Below are 15,044 nucleotides of genomic sequence, written 5' to 3'. Positions count from 1 at the left end.
GGGAAGAATTCTTCAATTTTCTGTCTGAAAAATATATGCTTGACTGCTTTGGAACCAAGGTATTTGAGGGGAGGAGAGGGAAAATAGTCTTATTGTAGCCTTTCATTTAGTACCTCTATATTCAGTATGACACCGTTTCCTATCTTTCACTCTACCTGAGGTGTCTGGCTCTGGGTCTCCTGTGGATTAAACAAATTTTCAGTCTTCTGCCAGAGTAGGTAAAAAGTATTTTCCTGGCAGAGCAGGGTGAGGGAAGGGATCTAAGACTGGTCTAACCACATTTCTCACACACATGCAACTAAACCCTCTGTTTTCAGCCTCTTGACACACTTCTGCCTTTTTTGGTCATTGGTGTTTCCAGTTGCTGGGCTTTGCAGACATTCTGCTGCATGAATTGTCTTGCTTCTCATTTTGCATCTGCCACCTAGAAGCACCTGCTCTTCAGCTCTTTCAGTTGAGCTAACATGAATCTGCTTTGCATCTTTCAAAAATGTGTAGGCATATCTTGTCTGTTGCTGTCTTCATTCCTGTCCTATTTGTCTTTGTGTGTTTATACTCCTTAAAAAGTCCATTCTCTTTCATTTTGTTGCAGTTTTAAAAGAGATGATAAACATAGATTTAGTCTGTCATATTTAATGGGAAGTCCTCTACATGTATTTATTAAAGCTGAAAAATTCACATGCCCCTTGGGCTGGAAATCTCACTTGTGATCATTTAACTCTCAGAAATTAAAGTGCCAGTATGTATAGGCATGGAGAAGGAAATGGCAATCTACTCTAGTATTCTTGTCTAGAAAATCCCATGGACAGAGGAGCCTGGCAGGCTACATTCCATGGGGTTGCAAAATAGTCAGACATGATTTAGTGACTAAACTGCAACAGTGTACTGTGTAAAGGTGTTTGCTGCAATATTATATGTAATAGCAACAAGCAAAATGTCCACTGATAGGGAACTAGTTACATAAATTACAGTCTAACTACACTATGGACTACTATGAAGTCATTGTAAAGAACAAGGAATATTGACTTGGAAGGTTGCCCATGATATATTGCTAAGTAAAAGAGAAGGCTTTACTGGAGCAACCGTGAAGAGATACCCCACATCCCAGGTAAGAGAAACCCAAGTAAGATGGTAGGCACTGAGAGAGGGCATCAGAGGGCAGACAGACTGAAACCACAATCACAGACAACAGGCCAATCTGATCACACAGAACACAGCCTTCTCTAACTCAAAGAAACTAAGCCATGACATGTGGGGCCACCCAAGATGGACAGGTCATGGTGGTGAGGTCTGACAGAATATGGTTCACTGGAGAAGGGAATGGCAACCCACTTCAGTATTCTTGCCTCGAGAACCCCATAAACAATATGGAAAGGCAAAAAGATATGACACTGAAAGGTGAACTTCCCAGGTTGGTAGGTGCCCAATATGCTATTGGAGATCAGTGGAGAAATAACTCCAAAAAGAATGAAAGGATGGAATCAAAGCAAAAACAATACCCAGTTGTGGATGGGACTGGTGATAGAAGCAAGGTTCAATGGTGTAAAGAGCAATATTGCATAGGAACCTGGAATGTCAGGTCCATGAATAAAGGCAAATTGGAAGTGGTCAAACAAGAGATGGCAAGAGTGAATGTAGACATTCTAGGAATCAGCAAACTAAGATGGACTGGAAAGGGTGAATTTAACTCAGATGACCATTATATCTACTACCGTGGGCAGGAATCCCTTAGAAGAAATGGAGTACCATCATAGTCAACAAAAGAGTCCAAAGTGCAGTACTTGGATGCTATCTCAAAAATGACAGAATGATCTCTGTTCATTTCCAAGGCAAAACCATTCAATATCACGGTAATCCAAGTCTATGCCTCGACCAGTAATGCTGAAGAAGCTGAATTTGAATGGTTCTATGAAGACCTACAAGACTTTTTAGAACTAACACCCAAAAAAGATGTCCTTTTCATGATAGGGGGCTGGAATGCAAAAGGAGGAAGTCAAGAAACACCTGGAGTAACAGGCAATTTTGGCCTTGGAGTACAGAATGAAGTAGGGCAAAGGCTAATAGAGTTCTGTCAACAGAAGGCACTGGTCATAGCAAACACCCTCTTCCAACAACACAAGAGAAGACAATACACATGGACAGCACCAGATGGTCAACACCGAAATCAGATTGATTATATTTTTGCAGCCAAAGTTGGAGAAGCTCTATAAAGTCAGCAAAGATAAGAATGGGAGCTGACTGTGGCTCAGATCATGAACTCCTTATTGCCAAATTCAGACTTAAATTGAATAAAGTAGAGATAATCACTAGATCATTCAGGTATGACCTAAATCAAATCCCTTATGACTATACAGTGGAAGTGAGAAATAGATTTAAGGGACTAGATCTGATAGATAGAGTGCCTGATGAACTATGGACAGAGGTTCATGACATTGTACAGGAGACAGGGAGCAAGAAAATCCCCAAAGAAAAAGAAATGCAAAAAAGCAAAATGGCTATCTGAGGAGGCCTTACAAATAGCTGTGAAAAGAAGGGAAGTGAAAAGCAAAGGAGAAAAGGAAAGATATACCCATTTGAATGCACAGTTCCAAAGAATATAAATAGCAAGGAGAGATAAGAAAGACTTCCTCAGTGATCAATGCAAAGTAATAGAGGAAAACAATAGAATGGGAAAGACTAGAGATCTCTTCAAGAAAATTAGAGATACCAAGGGAACATTTCATACAAACATGGGCACAATACAGGACAGAAATGTTAGGGACCTAACAGAAGCAGAAGATATTAAGAAGAGGTGGCAAGAATACACAGAAGATCTATACAAAAAAGATCTTCACGACCACGATAATCACGATGGTGTGATCACTCACCTAGAGCCAGACATCCTGGAATGTGAAGTCAAGTGGGCCTTAGAAAGCATCACTATGAACAAAGCTAGTGGAGGTGATGGAATTCCAGTTGAGCTATTTCAAATCCTGAAAGATGGTGCTGTGAAACTGCTGCACTCAATATGCCAGCAGATTTGGAAAACTCAGCAGTGGCCACAGGACTGGAAAAGGTCAGTTTTCATTCCAATCCCAAACAAAGACAATGCCAAAGAATGCTCAAACTACCGCATAATTGCACTCATCTCACACGCTAGCAAAGTGATCCTTAAAATTCTCCAAACCAGGCTTCAACAATATAGGAACAGTGAACTTCCAGATGTTCAAGCTGGTCTTAGAAAAGGCAGAGGAACCAGAAATTAAATTGCCACGATCTGCTGAATCATTGAAAAAGCAAGAGAGTTCCAGAAAAACATCTATTTCTGCTTTATTGACTATGCCAAAGCCTTTGACTGTGGATCACATAAATTGTGGAAAATTCTGAAAGAGATGGGAATACCAGACCACCTAACCTGCCTCTTGAGAAATCTGTATGCAGGTCAGGAAGCAACAGTTAGAACTGGACATGGAACAACAGACTGGTTCCAAATAGGAAAAGGTGTACGTCAAGGCTGTATATTATCAATGTGCTTATTTAACTTACATGGAGAGCACATCAAGAGAAACGCTGGGCTGGAGGAATCACAAGCTGGAATCAAGATTGCCAGGAGAAATATCAATAACTTCAGATATGCAGATGACACCACCCTTATGGCAGAAAGTGAAGAAGAACTAAAGAGCCTCTTGATGAAAGTGAAAGAGGAGAGTGAAAATGTTGGCTTAAAGCTCTATATTCAGAAAACTAAGATCATGGTGTCCGGTCCCATCACTTCATGGCAAGTAGATGTGGAAACAGTGGAAACAGTGACATACTTTATCTTCTCGGGCTCCAAAATCACTGCAGATGGTGATTGCAGCCATGAGATTAAAAGACACTCCTTGGAAGGAAAGTTATGACCAACCTAGACAGCATATTAAAAAGCAGAGACATTACTTTGTCAACAAAGGTCCATCTAGTCAAGGCTATGGTTTTTCCAGTGCTCATGTATGGGTGTGAGAGTTGGACTGTAAAGAAAGCTGAGCACTGAAGAATTGATGCTTTTGAACTGTGGTGTTGGAGAAGACGCTTGAGAGTCCCTTGGACTGCAAGGAGATCCAACCATTTCATCCTAAAGGAGATCAGTCCTAAGTGTTCATTGGAAGGACTGATGTTGAAGCTGAACCTCGAATACTTTGGCCACCTGATGTGAAGAACTGACTCACTTGAAAAGACCCTGATGCTGGGAAAGGTTGAGGGAAGGAGAAGGGGACGACAGAGGATGAGATGGTTGGATGGCATCACTGAGTCAAAGGACAAGAGTTTGGGTAAACTCTGCGAGTTGGTGATGGACAGGGAGGCCTGGCATGCTGAAATCCATGGGGTCACAAAGAGTCAGACATGACTGAACACTGAACTGAACTGATATTGACTTCAGTGCATTTTCTCTGTGACATCTTTGTGTACAGAATGCAGAAACATGGCCTGAATGATGGAGCAGGGCTAGGTTAATAATTTGAACCCTCAAATAATTGATTTATGTTTTATATCAGCCTAAAGGAGATTTCTAGTGCCACATTGGAGCTGGTTCTTTTCTAGACATTTTAATCTAGTATATAGGTGAAGACCTAGACAGTGAGCTGATCAGACTGCAGATGACATAAAGCTTGGATAATAATATGCTGAATGTCAAACTCAAGATATAAAAAATTCTTGGACAAGCTGGAATAGCAAGTCAAAACAAACACAATAACACTAACTAATAACATAATAGATCTTGTTTTTTGCAGCTGCAAATGTCTAGGACAGCAAAATCTGACTGGATTTCAATTCTTGTAGCTACGACTTGGGAGTTGTAGTTGACAACAAACTCACTATGAGCCGAAATTATGACGTGGCAATCACAGACTGCTTTTTCAATATGCAGATCAAAGGAAGGCTAGCTCCAGGGTAATGTAGACCTTCAGAGACTTTCTGCCCTTGGTTTTTAGAGCACTGTACTCTACTGGTTCTCCTATTGCTCCTCTGGTTATTCTTCATTCTCATTTGAGAACTCTTCCCTTGTCTCTCTCTCCAATCCCATGTTTTATTGAAGTACTATTTGGTAAATAAAAATTACATATATTTAAGGGGTAAAATGTGATATTTTGATGTATATATTCATTGTAAAGTGATTGCCACAATCAAGATAATTAGCATAGTCTTTCCCCAGAGTTTGATGTTTAATTCTCTTCTCTTTCCAGTCTATACTTTTTCCGAGGGTAAGTTCATCTATTCCCATACCTTTGGATGTCTCCCATATACTGAGGATTCCCAAATCCTCATCCCCCCCATTGTCATCATCACTATCTTAGTCCACGCCCTTATTGTCTTTTATTTAGACTACTGAAGTAGCCTCTTAGTTGTCTGCCTTCTGTACCATTCCCATTGCTTTTATTCCACTGTTTATGTAAACACTAGGGTTGTCCTTTTAAGTCAGAGGCTAGACCCTGTCACTCCCCTCCATTAATAACTCTTAAATAATTAACTCTAAAGGCCTGAATTTGGCATTCAAGGGCCCTCACAATCTGGCCACTGTTACTTTTTTCTGATATCATCTCTCATTACATTTCTCCAGGAATGCTACATGTAATCATTCAATATCTAGTGAGCACTGTAGGCCAGGGCTACAGTGCCATCTCCTTTATTCACAGCTGATTAATCACTCTTAGCTCAATACTTCATGTACTTCTCTGCCCTCATCTTCTTGCTTGTGATGTTCTCTCAGCCTGGATTGATCTCCATCACTATTTTTATTTACTGAAATCAAACTCATCTTTCAATCCTTAGCTCCAATACTATTTCTCTATAATGTTAGCCATGATCTCCCTCTCAGATTGAATGGTACTTTCTTTTTAATCCCATAGCTCTTTGCTTATATGTTATCTTTGTTATATGTTATATTATTTCATTCCTCCTGGTTGGTTTTAATGTTTATTATATACATATCTGCCAGTTCTCCTGGACTGTAAACTAAACCTTAAACACTCTGCTATACTTTTAAGTAAATATCTGTTTTTAAATTAAAGACAGTAGTACTTGTGATAGATTTTGGTAAAGGAGATGAGAGTACAGCCTTAGTTATGGAGTACTATACCTTGCCCTATTTCTGAGATCCAGTGTGCTGGATAAAAAGCATTAGAGCTTCCCAGATGCTCATTTTCAGTACATAACTTAGTTTCGAGAGCTGGGGAATTTTCTTCGAAAAAGTAATTTGATAAGTGCAATAAAAGAACTGCAATGATGGCATACTAATGAGAATTGTCAGTAGTGAGGGGCTGGCTCCAACTCTTTAGGGGATGCCAAAAGCCTAATGAGTCTATTTGCAGGGAGGAGAAAACAAAGAGGACAATTATTTACACAGATGAGAACTTTCTTCCTCTATGAAATTCCTGAATGCCAGAGGGCTCCTGGCAGTCTACTGACTATAGTACAGCTCTACTATAACGCTGTGAAGATGAGGTTTTGAGGCCAAGAAAGGCATGGGAGTCAGAAATATTTTTGGCATTAGGTGGATCTTTCTCTTCCTTCAGACTTAGATATAGGTGCCTTACCCAACTTCTTGGAGAACTATAATAAACAGATTCATTTCAGTGGTCATCTCTGTACCTTCAAGCACCCTACTTTAACCCTTAGGAATATCTTCCTTTAGCCAACCAGCCCCTCAAAGAACAAAGAAATAAGTTCATGAAGGGGTATTGATGATTGATGATAGCTTTGTTGTTCTTCCTGAGAGACTTGAGATTTTTCTTGGACAATAACTAGGGGTGAAGGATGGTGGTTGGGAATTTTCTCTAGAAGTGTATATAACTTTGTTGTTTCTTTTGATTACAAAAATACTGTATGCTTAATGTTAAAAGTTCCAAAACTGCAGAAAAGAAAAAAAAAAGTAAAAAAGTAAAAGTTAACTAAAGCCTTATCACTCAGAAAAGAATGACCATTAGCTTTATAGTGAACTTCCTTTCAGAGGTTTCTCTCCTTACACAGATGTAAGCACATATATTCAAAAGCAGAGACAATATTTTGCCAACAAAGGTCCGTCTAGTCAAGGCTATGATTTTTCCAGTGGTCATGTATGGATGTGAGAGTTAGACTGTGAAGAAAGCTGAGTGCCGAAGAATTGATGCTTTTGAACTGTGGTGTTGGAGAAGACTCTTGAGAGTCCCTTGGACTGCAAGGAGATCCAACCAGCCCATTCTAAAGGAGATCAGTCCTGGGTGTTCTTTGGAAGGAATGAAACTCCAGTATGTTGGCCACCTCATGCGAAGAGTTGACTCATTGGTAAAGACTCTGATGCTGAGAGGGGTTGGGGGCAGGTGGAGAAGGGGATGACAGAGGATGAGATGGCTGGATGGCATCACCGACTCAAAGGACGTGAGTCTGAGTGAACTCCAGGAGTTGGTGATGGACAGGGAGGCCTGGTGTACTGGGATTCATGGGGCCACAGAGTCAGACACGACTGAGAAACTTTACTGAACTGAAGCACATATATATTCAAAAGTTTATATAAATGAGAGTATAGTATATATCCTATTAGAATTAAATTCCATTCTCTTCCTAGTTATTAGAACAATGCCTGGTACAATGTAGATACTAAATAAAAGTCTGCCTAATTGATAAATATTCCATTTGGAAATATTTTTTAAAAATCTAATAATGTATCTTTCCACATCAATATATATTAAATTATTTAATTGAGTTAGACAAGGCTGTGGTCCATGTGGTCAGATTGGTTAGTTTTCTGTGATGATGGTTTTTACAGCAGTGAGTGACAGCTGCACAGCACTGGAGCGGTGAGTCAATATATATTATTGCTAAAGAGTTCTTTGTCTAGAAGTCTAGTAACCACATCCAGAGAAGAAACTGACTTCCTTTGTTAGGCTGGCTCCTAGTGATCCCTTACCTTTTCTGGATCCTCACAAGCCATCAGTTTACTAATCAATTCTAAAATGCCACTGAGCATTGACATCTAGTTTTTCAATCTGTAGTGTCTAGAAACTGACTTTAGTATTTTGTTAACTCTCCCTCAAAGAGAATTTACATGAGTGATACAAATAGTATACACAAATTTTTTTACCTCCATACTATGGAAAGTGGATGTTGTTATAAATATGAGGAAAGGCCATGGTGGTTTGGATTGGGGAAGGGGGTGACATATCTGATTTGCATGCTGCCTAGGACTAGAATAGATTGTCAACCCCAAGGAAAACTCCTCTGAATGAGGCTGCATAAGGTCCTTTTGAGGTTTTCTTAATGTCTCTAAATTCTGAAAGTATAAGCCCTGCTCATCATACAAGACCATACTTCCCACCTCTGTTTTTGTTCACTCTTTTCACCTCTTCCTGGAATATTCTTTTACCATTCCCACTATCTTTCACCCATGTACAAACACAGTGCATCCTTTAAGTTCTAATTCTAAAGTCACAATTTCTGAGAAGTCTTCTGGGTTTCCCCAGCATCTGAATTCCCATACTCTTTCTCTGTGCCTTCCTTGGGCACTGAGCACTTTGTACCTTAGACTATATTCTTTGAAGAAGGACCAGAATACAGGAGATACAAACCACAAAAGCTATCCTGAAAACAGATGCTTATACTGGCACCCCACAATCTGAGACACCAAGACACCTTGGAAAAGATTTGGGTCCCTAAGAGCGCTGGTCAGGGACAAAGACAGAGAATTCCAAGAGTGTTCCCTGTTGTTTCTATGTTCGTTTCCATCGTCAATATACTTTAAACAATGAACCTCTCTTTTCAGTCTTTAGCACCATTATTACTGGACTGTTCATTAGTTAGGCCAAGGCCTCACCTTTTACCTCCCATAATAAATCTGTCAGTACACTTGGAACAAAGATAACACTACAGCAAAATTCCTATTGTCAGTGGATCCACTGATTTATAGACACCCCAAACATGAGCTTCAGTGACCTTCTGAATCTCGTAGAGTCCAGCTACTTAAGCCCAAGTGCCCTAGAGCCCATGCTCCATGACAAGAGAAACCACCACAATGAGAAGCCCTGTGCATGGCAACTAGAGAGTAGCCCACATGCAGCAACAAAGACTCAGTGCAGCCAAAAATAAAACAAATAAATAAAATTTTGAAAGGCACAAACTTGTATTTTTTTAATTACCTATTAAGTAGGTAATTAATAGTGTTTGCCCCTTGTAAGGGGCAGCTCGCCTGGTAGCTCGCCTGGTAAAGGATCTGCCTGCAATGCGGAAGATCCCGGTTGGATGCCTGGGTCAGGAAGACCCACTGGAGAAGGGATATGCTACCCACTCTGGTATTCTTGGGCTTCCCAGGTAGCTCAAATAGTAAAAAAAAAAAAAAAAAAATCTGCTTGCAACATGGGAGACCTGGGTTAGATCCCTCTGTTGGGAATATCCCTTGGAGAAGGGAATAGCTACTCATTCCAGTATTCTGGCCTGGAGAATTCCATGGACACAGGAGCCTGGCAGGCTACAGTCCATGGGGTTGTGCCCCTTATAAGCAGGTCAAAGGGATCAAAACTATAAAAATGTGTAACAGTCATTTGAATACATGGCTTATTTCCTTTTCTAAGCTGTACTTTCCCTAAAGCTGGTGACTATATCTTCATCTATTCATTTCACACAGCAGGTAAAGAACCTTTATTCCGAGGTGGGGGGGTTGGTCGTAAGATGGCGAAGGAATAGGATGGGAAAACCACTTTCTCTCCCACAAATTCATTGAAAGAACATTTGAACACTGAGCAAATTCCACAAAACACCTTTTGAATGCTGGCAGAGGACACCAGGCACCCAGAAAGGCAGCCCATTGTCTTCAAAATAAGATAGGACAAAATATAGAAGATAAAAAGAGAGACAAAAGAGTTAGGGACAGAGATCCAAGGGAGGGAGTCATAAAAGAGGAGAAGTATCCAAACACCAGGAAACCCTCTCACCAGTGGGTCTGTGGGGAGTTTTGGAATCTCAGAAGGCAACATAACTGGGAGGAAAAATAAATAAATAAATAAAACCCACAGATTATGTGCCTAATGGCAATTCCCAGCAGAGAAGTAGCCCAGACGCTCACATCCACCACCAGCAAGTGGGGCTGAACAGGGAGGTGTGGGCTGCATTGCTTAGGGTGAGGACTGTGACTGAATGCCCTGAGGGCAATCTGAGGGAGCTAACATGAGATAGCAGCCCAAACTGTGGGATAGCCAGAGAGAGAGAGAATTTTCCCCCCAAAAAAGCCCTAAACTATGGCACTGCCCGCTGGCTCACAGAACAAAGGACTGAGTGAATACCAGAGGAAAGCTAGCCAGCAGCGGACCGGCCCATCCCCCGCTGAAGGCAGGGAGGCAGGCGGGCAACAGCCACAGCCGGAAAGGGGCAAACTCAGCCCCAGAGATGGCATCCTCCACCAAACTGCGAGCAGGCTCCCAGTTGCCAATCAAGCCTTCCTGGGATCCTGGATGGATGACATCTGCCGGGAGAGTTGCAGCCAGAGATTAGCTCCGCAGAAGAGACACATGGCACACCTGAGACAGCACACCCGGGAAACCGAGCAGCTGGGATTGGGGAGGTAATAAGATGCATGGTTCTTAAGGAGAGTGCGCTCGCCAAGCACCTAGTCACCTGAGCTGCTCGGACCTGGGAAGGGCACAAAACGCAGGCCCAACCGAATCTGCGCCTTTGTGGAGTACCCAAGAACCTGAACCTGAGCAGCTTAGACCTGGGAAGTGCACGCAACCCAGGGCCCCCTTTAGACAGATCCCTTGCAGAGCAACTGGGAGCCTAAGCAGTGTAGACTGGGAAAGCACACATGCTGTGAGCGGGGGCAAACCCAGCGTGGCCAAGACACTGTGAGCACTCCCCACACACACCAGTGATATTTGTGTGCAGTGTCCCTCCCTCCCCACAGCACGACTGAACAAGTGAGCCTAAATAAGTGACCACCTTTGCCCACTTGTGTCAGGGTGGAAAGTAGACACTGAAGAGACTTGCAAACAGAAGAAGCTAAAACAGAGGGAACCACTTTGGAAGTGACAGGTGCAACAGATTAAAACCCTATAGTTAGCACTGACTACATTGGAAGGGGCCTATAGATCTTGAGAAGTATAAGCTGGAACAAGAAACTATCTGAAACTGAACTGACCCCACACAGCCTGCAACAGCTCCAGAGAAATTCCTAGATATATTTTTAGTATTATCATTTTTTAATTTTTTATTTTTTTATTTTAAGTCCTCTGTTACTCCTTTAGTTTTCATTTTTATAACCTACTATTACATTGCAAACAAAAGACCCTATTTTTAAAGCAAACTTCATATTTTTTAATAATCTTTGTGATTTTGTTTTGTTTTTTCAATATTGTATTTTTGAGTCTAACCTCTACTCTAGATTTTTAATCTTTGCTTTTTGGTATTTGTTATCAATTTTGTACCTTTAAGAATCCAATCGTCAGTACCCATTTTTACCTAGGAGTGTGATTACTGGCTTGATTGCCCTCTCCCCCTTTTACTCTCCTTTTTCTCCCCTAGGTCACCTCTATCTCCTCCCTCCCCCTTCTCTTTTTTTTTTTTTTTTTGTTACACTTTCATTTTAATGAAAGTCCGGAGTCCAAATAGTATCTGTTTAGCCACAGTCATGGTCATTTATAACTTTAGTGTGTAATAAAATGACCTGGAATGTTTGTGGAAACAGATGGCTGGCCCATCCACAGAGTTTCTGATTCAGTAAGTCTGAGGTGACCCCAGAATTCCATTTCTCACAAGTTTTCAGTGACGCTGAACAGAGGCCACACTTTGAGAACCGATGCCTTAGAACCTCTATTTAAGTGTTATTATCCCCAATTTAAAGAGAGGAAACTGAAGTTCAGAGAGCAATGCTTTTGTAAGTGGCAAATTCAGGTTCTCAAAACTGCATAGCCTGTGTTCTTGTCATTGTACCATATGAATATTTGTAAATTTCTCACTATATTCCATTTCCTTAGGAATATAGACCTCTCCTTATTGAAGTATAGTTGCTGTGCAATATTATATGTTACAGGTACACAATATTATATATTACAGGTATACAATATTATATTTTACATGTATACAATAGAGAGATTCACAATTTTTAAAGTTTATGTTCCAGTTATAGTTATTTTAAAATATTGGCTATATTCTCTGTGTTGTATAATATAGCCTTGTAGCTTATTTTATTTTTTTTTTTTTTAATTTTTTTATTTTTTTTTATTTTTTTTATTTTTTAATTTTAAAATCTTTAATTCTTACATGTGTTCCCAAACATGAACCCCCCTCCCCTCCCTCCCCATAACATCTCAGTGGGTCATCCCCATGCACCAACCCCAAGCAAGCTGTATCCTGCGTCAGACATGGACTGGCGATTCAATTCTTACATGATAGTATACATGATAGAATGCCATTCTCCAAAATCATCCCACCCTCTCCCTCTCCCTCTGAGTCCAAAAGTCTGTTATACACAGCTGTGTCTTTTTTACTGTCTTGCATACAGGGTCGTCATTGCCATCTTTCTAAATTCCATATATATGTGCTAGTATACTGTATTGGTGTTTTTCTTTCTGGCTTACTTCACTCTGTATAATCGGCTCCAGTTTCATCCATCTCATCAGAACTGATTCAAATGAATTCTTTTTAACGGCTGAGTAATACTCCATTGTGTATATGTACCACTGCTTTCTTATCCATTCATCTGCTGATGGACATCTAGGTTGTTTCCATGTCCTGGCTATTATAAACAGTGCTGCGATGAACATTGGGGTACATGTGTCTCTTTCAATTCTGGTTTCCTCGGTGTGTATGCCCAGCAGTGGGATTGCTGGGTCATAAGGTAGTTCTATTTGCAATTTTTTAAGGAATCTCCACACTGTTCTCCACAGTGACTGTACTAGTTTGCATTCCCACCAACAGTGTAGGAGGGTTCCCTTTTCTCCACACCCTCTCCAGCATTTATTGCTTGCAGATTTTTGGATCGCAGCCATTCTGACTGATGTGAAGTGGTACCTCATTGTGGTTTTGATTTGCATTTCTCTGATAATGAGTGATGTTGAGCATCTTTTCATGTGTTTGTTAGCCATCTGTACGTCTTCTTTGGAGAAATGTCTATTTAGTTCTTTGGCCCATTTTTTGATTGGGTCATTTATTTTTCTGGAGTTGAGCTGCATAAGTTGCTTGTATATTTTTGAGATTAGTTGTTTGTCAGTTGCTTCATTTGCTATTATTTTCTCCCATTCAGAAGGCTGTCTTTTCACCTTGCTTATAGTTTCCTTTGTTGTGCAGAAGCTTTTAATTTTAATTAGATCCCATTTGTTTATTTTTGCTTTTATTTCCAGAATTCTGGGAGGTGGATCATAGAGGATCCTGCTGTGATTTATGTCTGAGAGTGTTTTGCCTATGTTCTCCTCTAGGAGTTTTATAGTTTCTGGTCTTACATTTAGATCTTTAAAAAATATGGAACGCTTCACGAATTTGCATGTCATCCTTGCGCAAGGGCCATGCTAATCTTCTCTGCATCATTCCAATTTTAGTATATGTGCTGCCGAAGCAAGCACCCCCTTCTCTTCTATACCCAAATCTGTGAATCTCTTTGGGTATTCCAGGCTGTGGAGAACACTTAGGGAACTGATTACTGGCTAGATCTGTCTCTCTCCTTTTGCTCCCCCCATCCCCACCCTCGTCTCCTCCTGGTCAGATCTATCTCCTTCCTCCCTCTTCTCACCTCTGTGTAACTCCATGAACCTCTCTGGGTGTTCCAGGCTGTGGAGAGCACATAGGGATTTGATTACTGGCTAGATTGCTCTCTCCCCTTTTGATTCCCCCTCTTCTCCTCTTGGTCACCTCTATCTCCCTCCTCCCTCTTCTGTTCTCCATGTAACTCAGCGAACCTTTCTGGGTGTCCCTCATTGTGGAGAATATTTTCTCCATTACCCTAGATGTTTTATCATCAGTGCTATATGGATGGAGAAGTCTTGAGGCTAATGTAAGAATAAGACTGAAAACCAGAGTCAGGAGGCTTAAGTTCAAAACCTGAGAACACCAGAGAACTCCTGACTCCAGTGAACATCAATCGATAAGAGCTCATCCAAAAGCCTCCATAACTGCACTGAAAACAAGTTCCACCCAAGAGCCTACAAGTTCCACAGCAAGACATACCATGCAAATTCTACAGCAACACAGGAACATAGCCCTGAGCTTTAATATACAGGCTGCCCAAAGTAATACCAAACCCATAAACATCTCAAAACTCACCACTGGACACTTTATTACACCCCAGAGAGAAGAAATTCAGCTCCACCCACCAGAAAACCAACGCAAGCTTCCCTAACCAGGAAACCTTGACAAGCCACTCGTCCAACCCCACCCAAAGGGAGGAACCTCCACAATAAAGAGGAACCACAAACTGTCAGAATACAGAAAGGCCACCCCAAACGCAGCAATGTAAACAAGATGAAACAGCAGAGAAATACTCAGCAGGTAAAGCAAAATGATAAATGCCCACCAAAACAAACAAAAGGGGAGGAGATAGGGAGTCTACTTGAAAAATAATTCAGAATAATGATAGTAAAAATGATCCAAAATCTTGAAAACAAAATGGAGTTACAGATAAATAGTCTGGAGACAAGGACTGAGAAGATGCTAGAAATGTTTAACAAGGACCTAGAAGAAATAAAAGAGTCAATCAATAACAAATAATACAATAAATGAGATCAAAAACACTCTGGAGGGAACCAACAGTAGAATAACTGAGGCAGAAGATAGGATAAGTGAGGTAGAAGATAGAATGGTGGGAATAAAAGAAGCAGAGAGGAAAAAAGAATTAAAAGAAATGAGGACAACCTCAGGGACATCTGGGACAATGTCAAATGCCCCAACACTCAAATCATAGGAGTCCCAGAAGAAGAAGACAAAAAGAAAGGCAATGAGAAAATACTTGAGGAGATAATAGTTGTACTTGAGGAGACAATAGTTGAAAACTTCCCTAAAATGGAACAGGAAACAGTCACCTAAGTCCAAGAAACCCAGAGAGTCCCAAACATGATAAATCTAAGGGACAACACCAA

At 40.8% G+C, this 15,044-nt stretch overlaps 1 non-coding gene and 1 pseudogene across 1 annotated transcript; one reads left to right on the top strand and one right to left on the bottom strand.

The window, feature by feature from the left end:
* Window positions 1-10,220: 10,220 nt before the first annotated feature.
* LOC138071762 (protein FAM204A-like) overlaps window positions 10,221-15,044 on the top strand; it is a 51,307-nt pseudogene continuing 46,483 nt past the window's right edge.
* On the bottom strand, window positions 13,429-13,535 carry LOC138072119 (U6 spliceosomal RNA). Its single transcript, XR_011144266.1, has one exon. It is a non-coding gene; the product is annotated as a U6 spliceosomal RNA (small nuclear RNA).

This window comes from Capricornis sumatraensis, chromosome X, assembly GCF_032405125.1.
Source record: "Capricornis sumatraensis isolate serow.1 chromosome X, serow.2, whole genome shotgun sequence".
Classification (NCBI taxonomy): Eukaryota; Metazoa; Chordata; class Mammalia; order Artiodactyla; family Bovidae; genus Capricornis; species Capricornis sumatraensis.
Note: the sequence above shows the minus strand (reverse complement) of the source record. Positions and strands in the feature narration are given on the sequence as shown.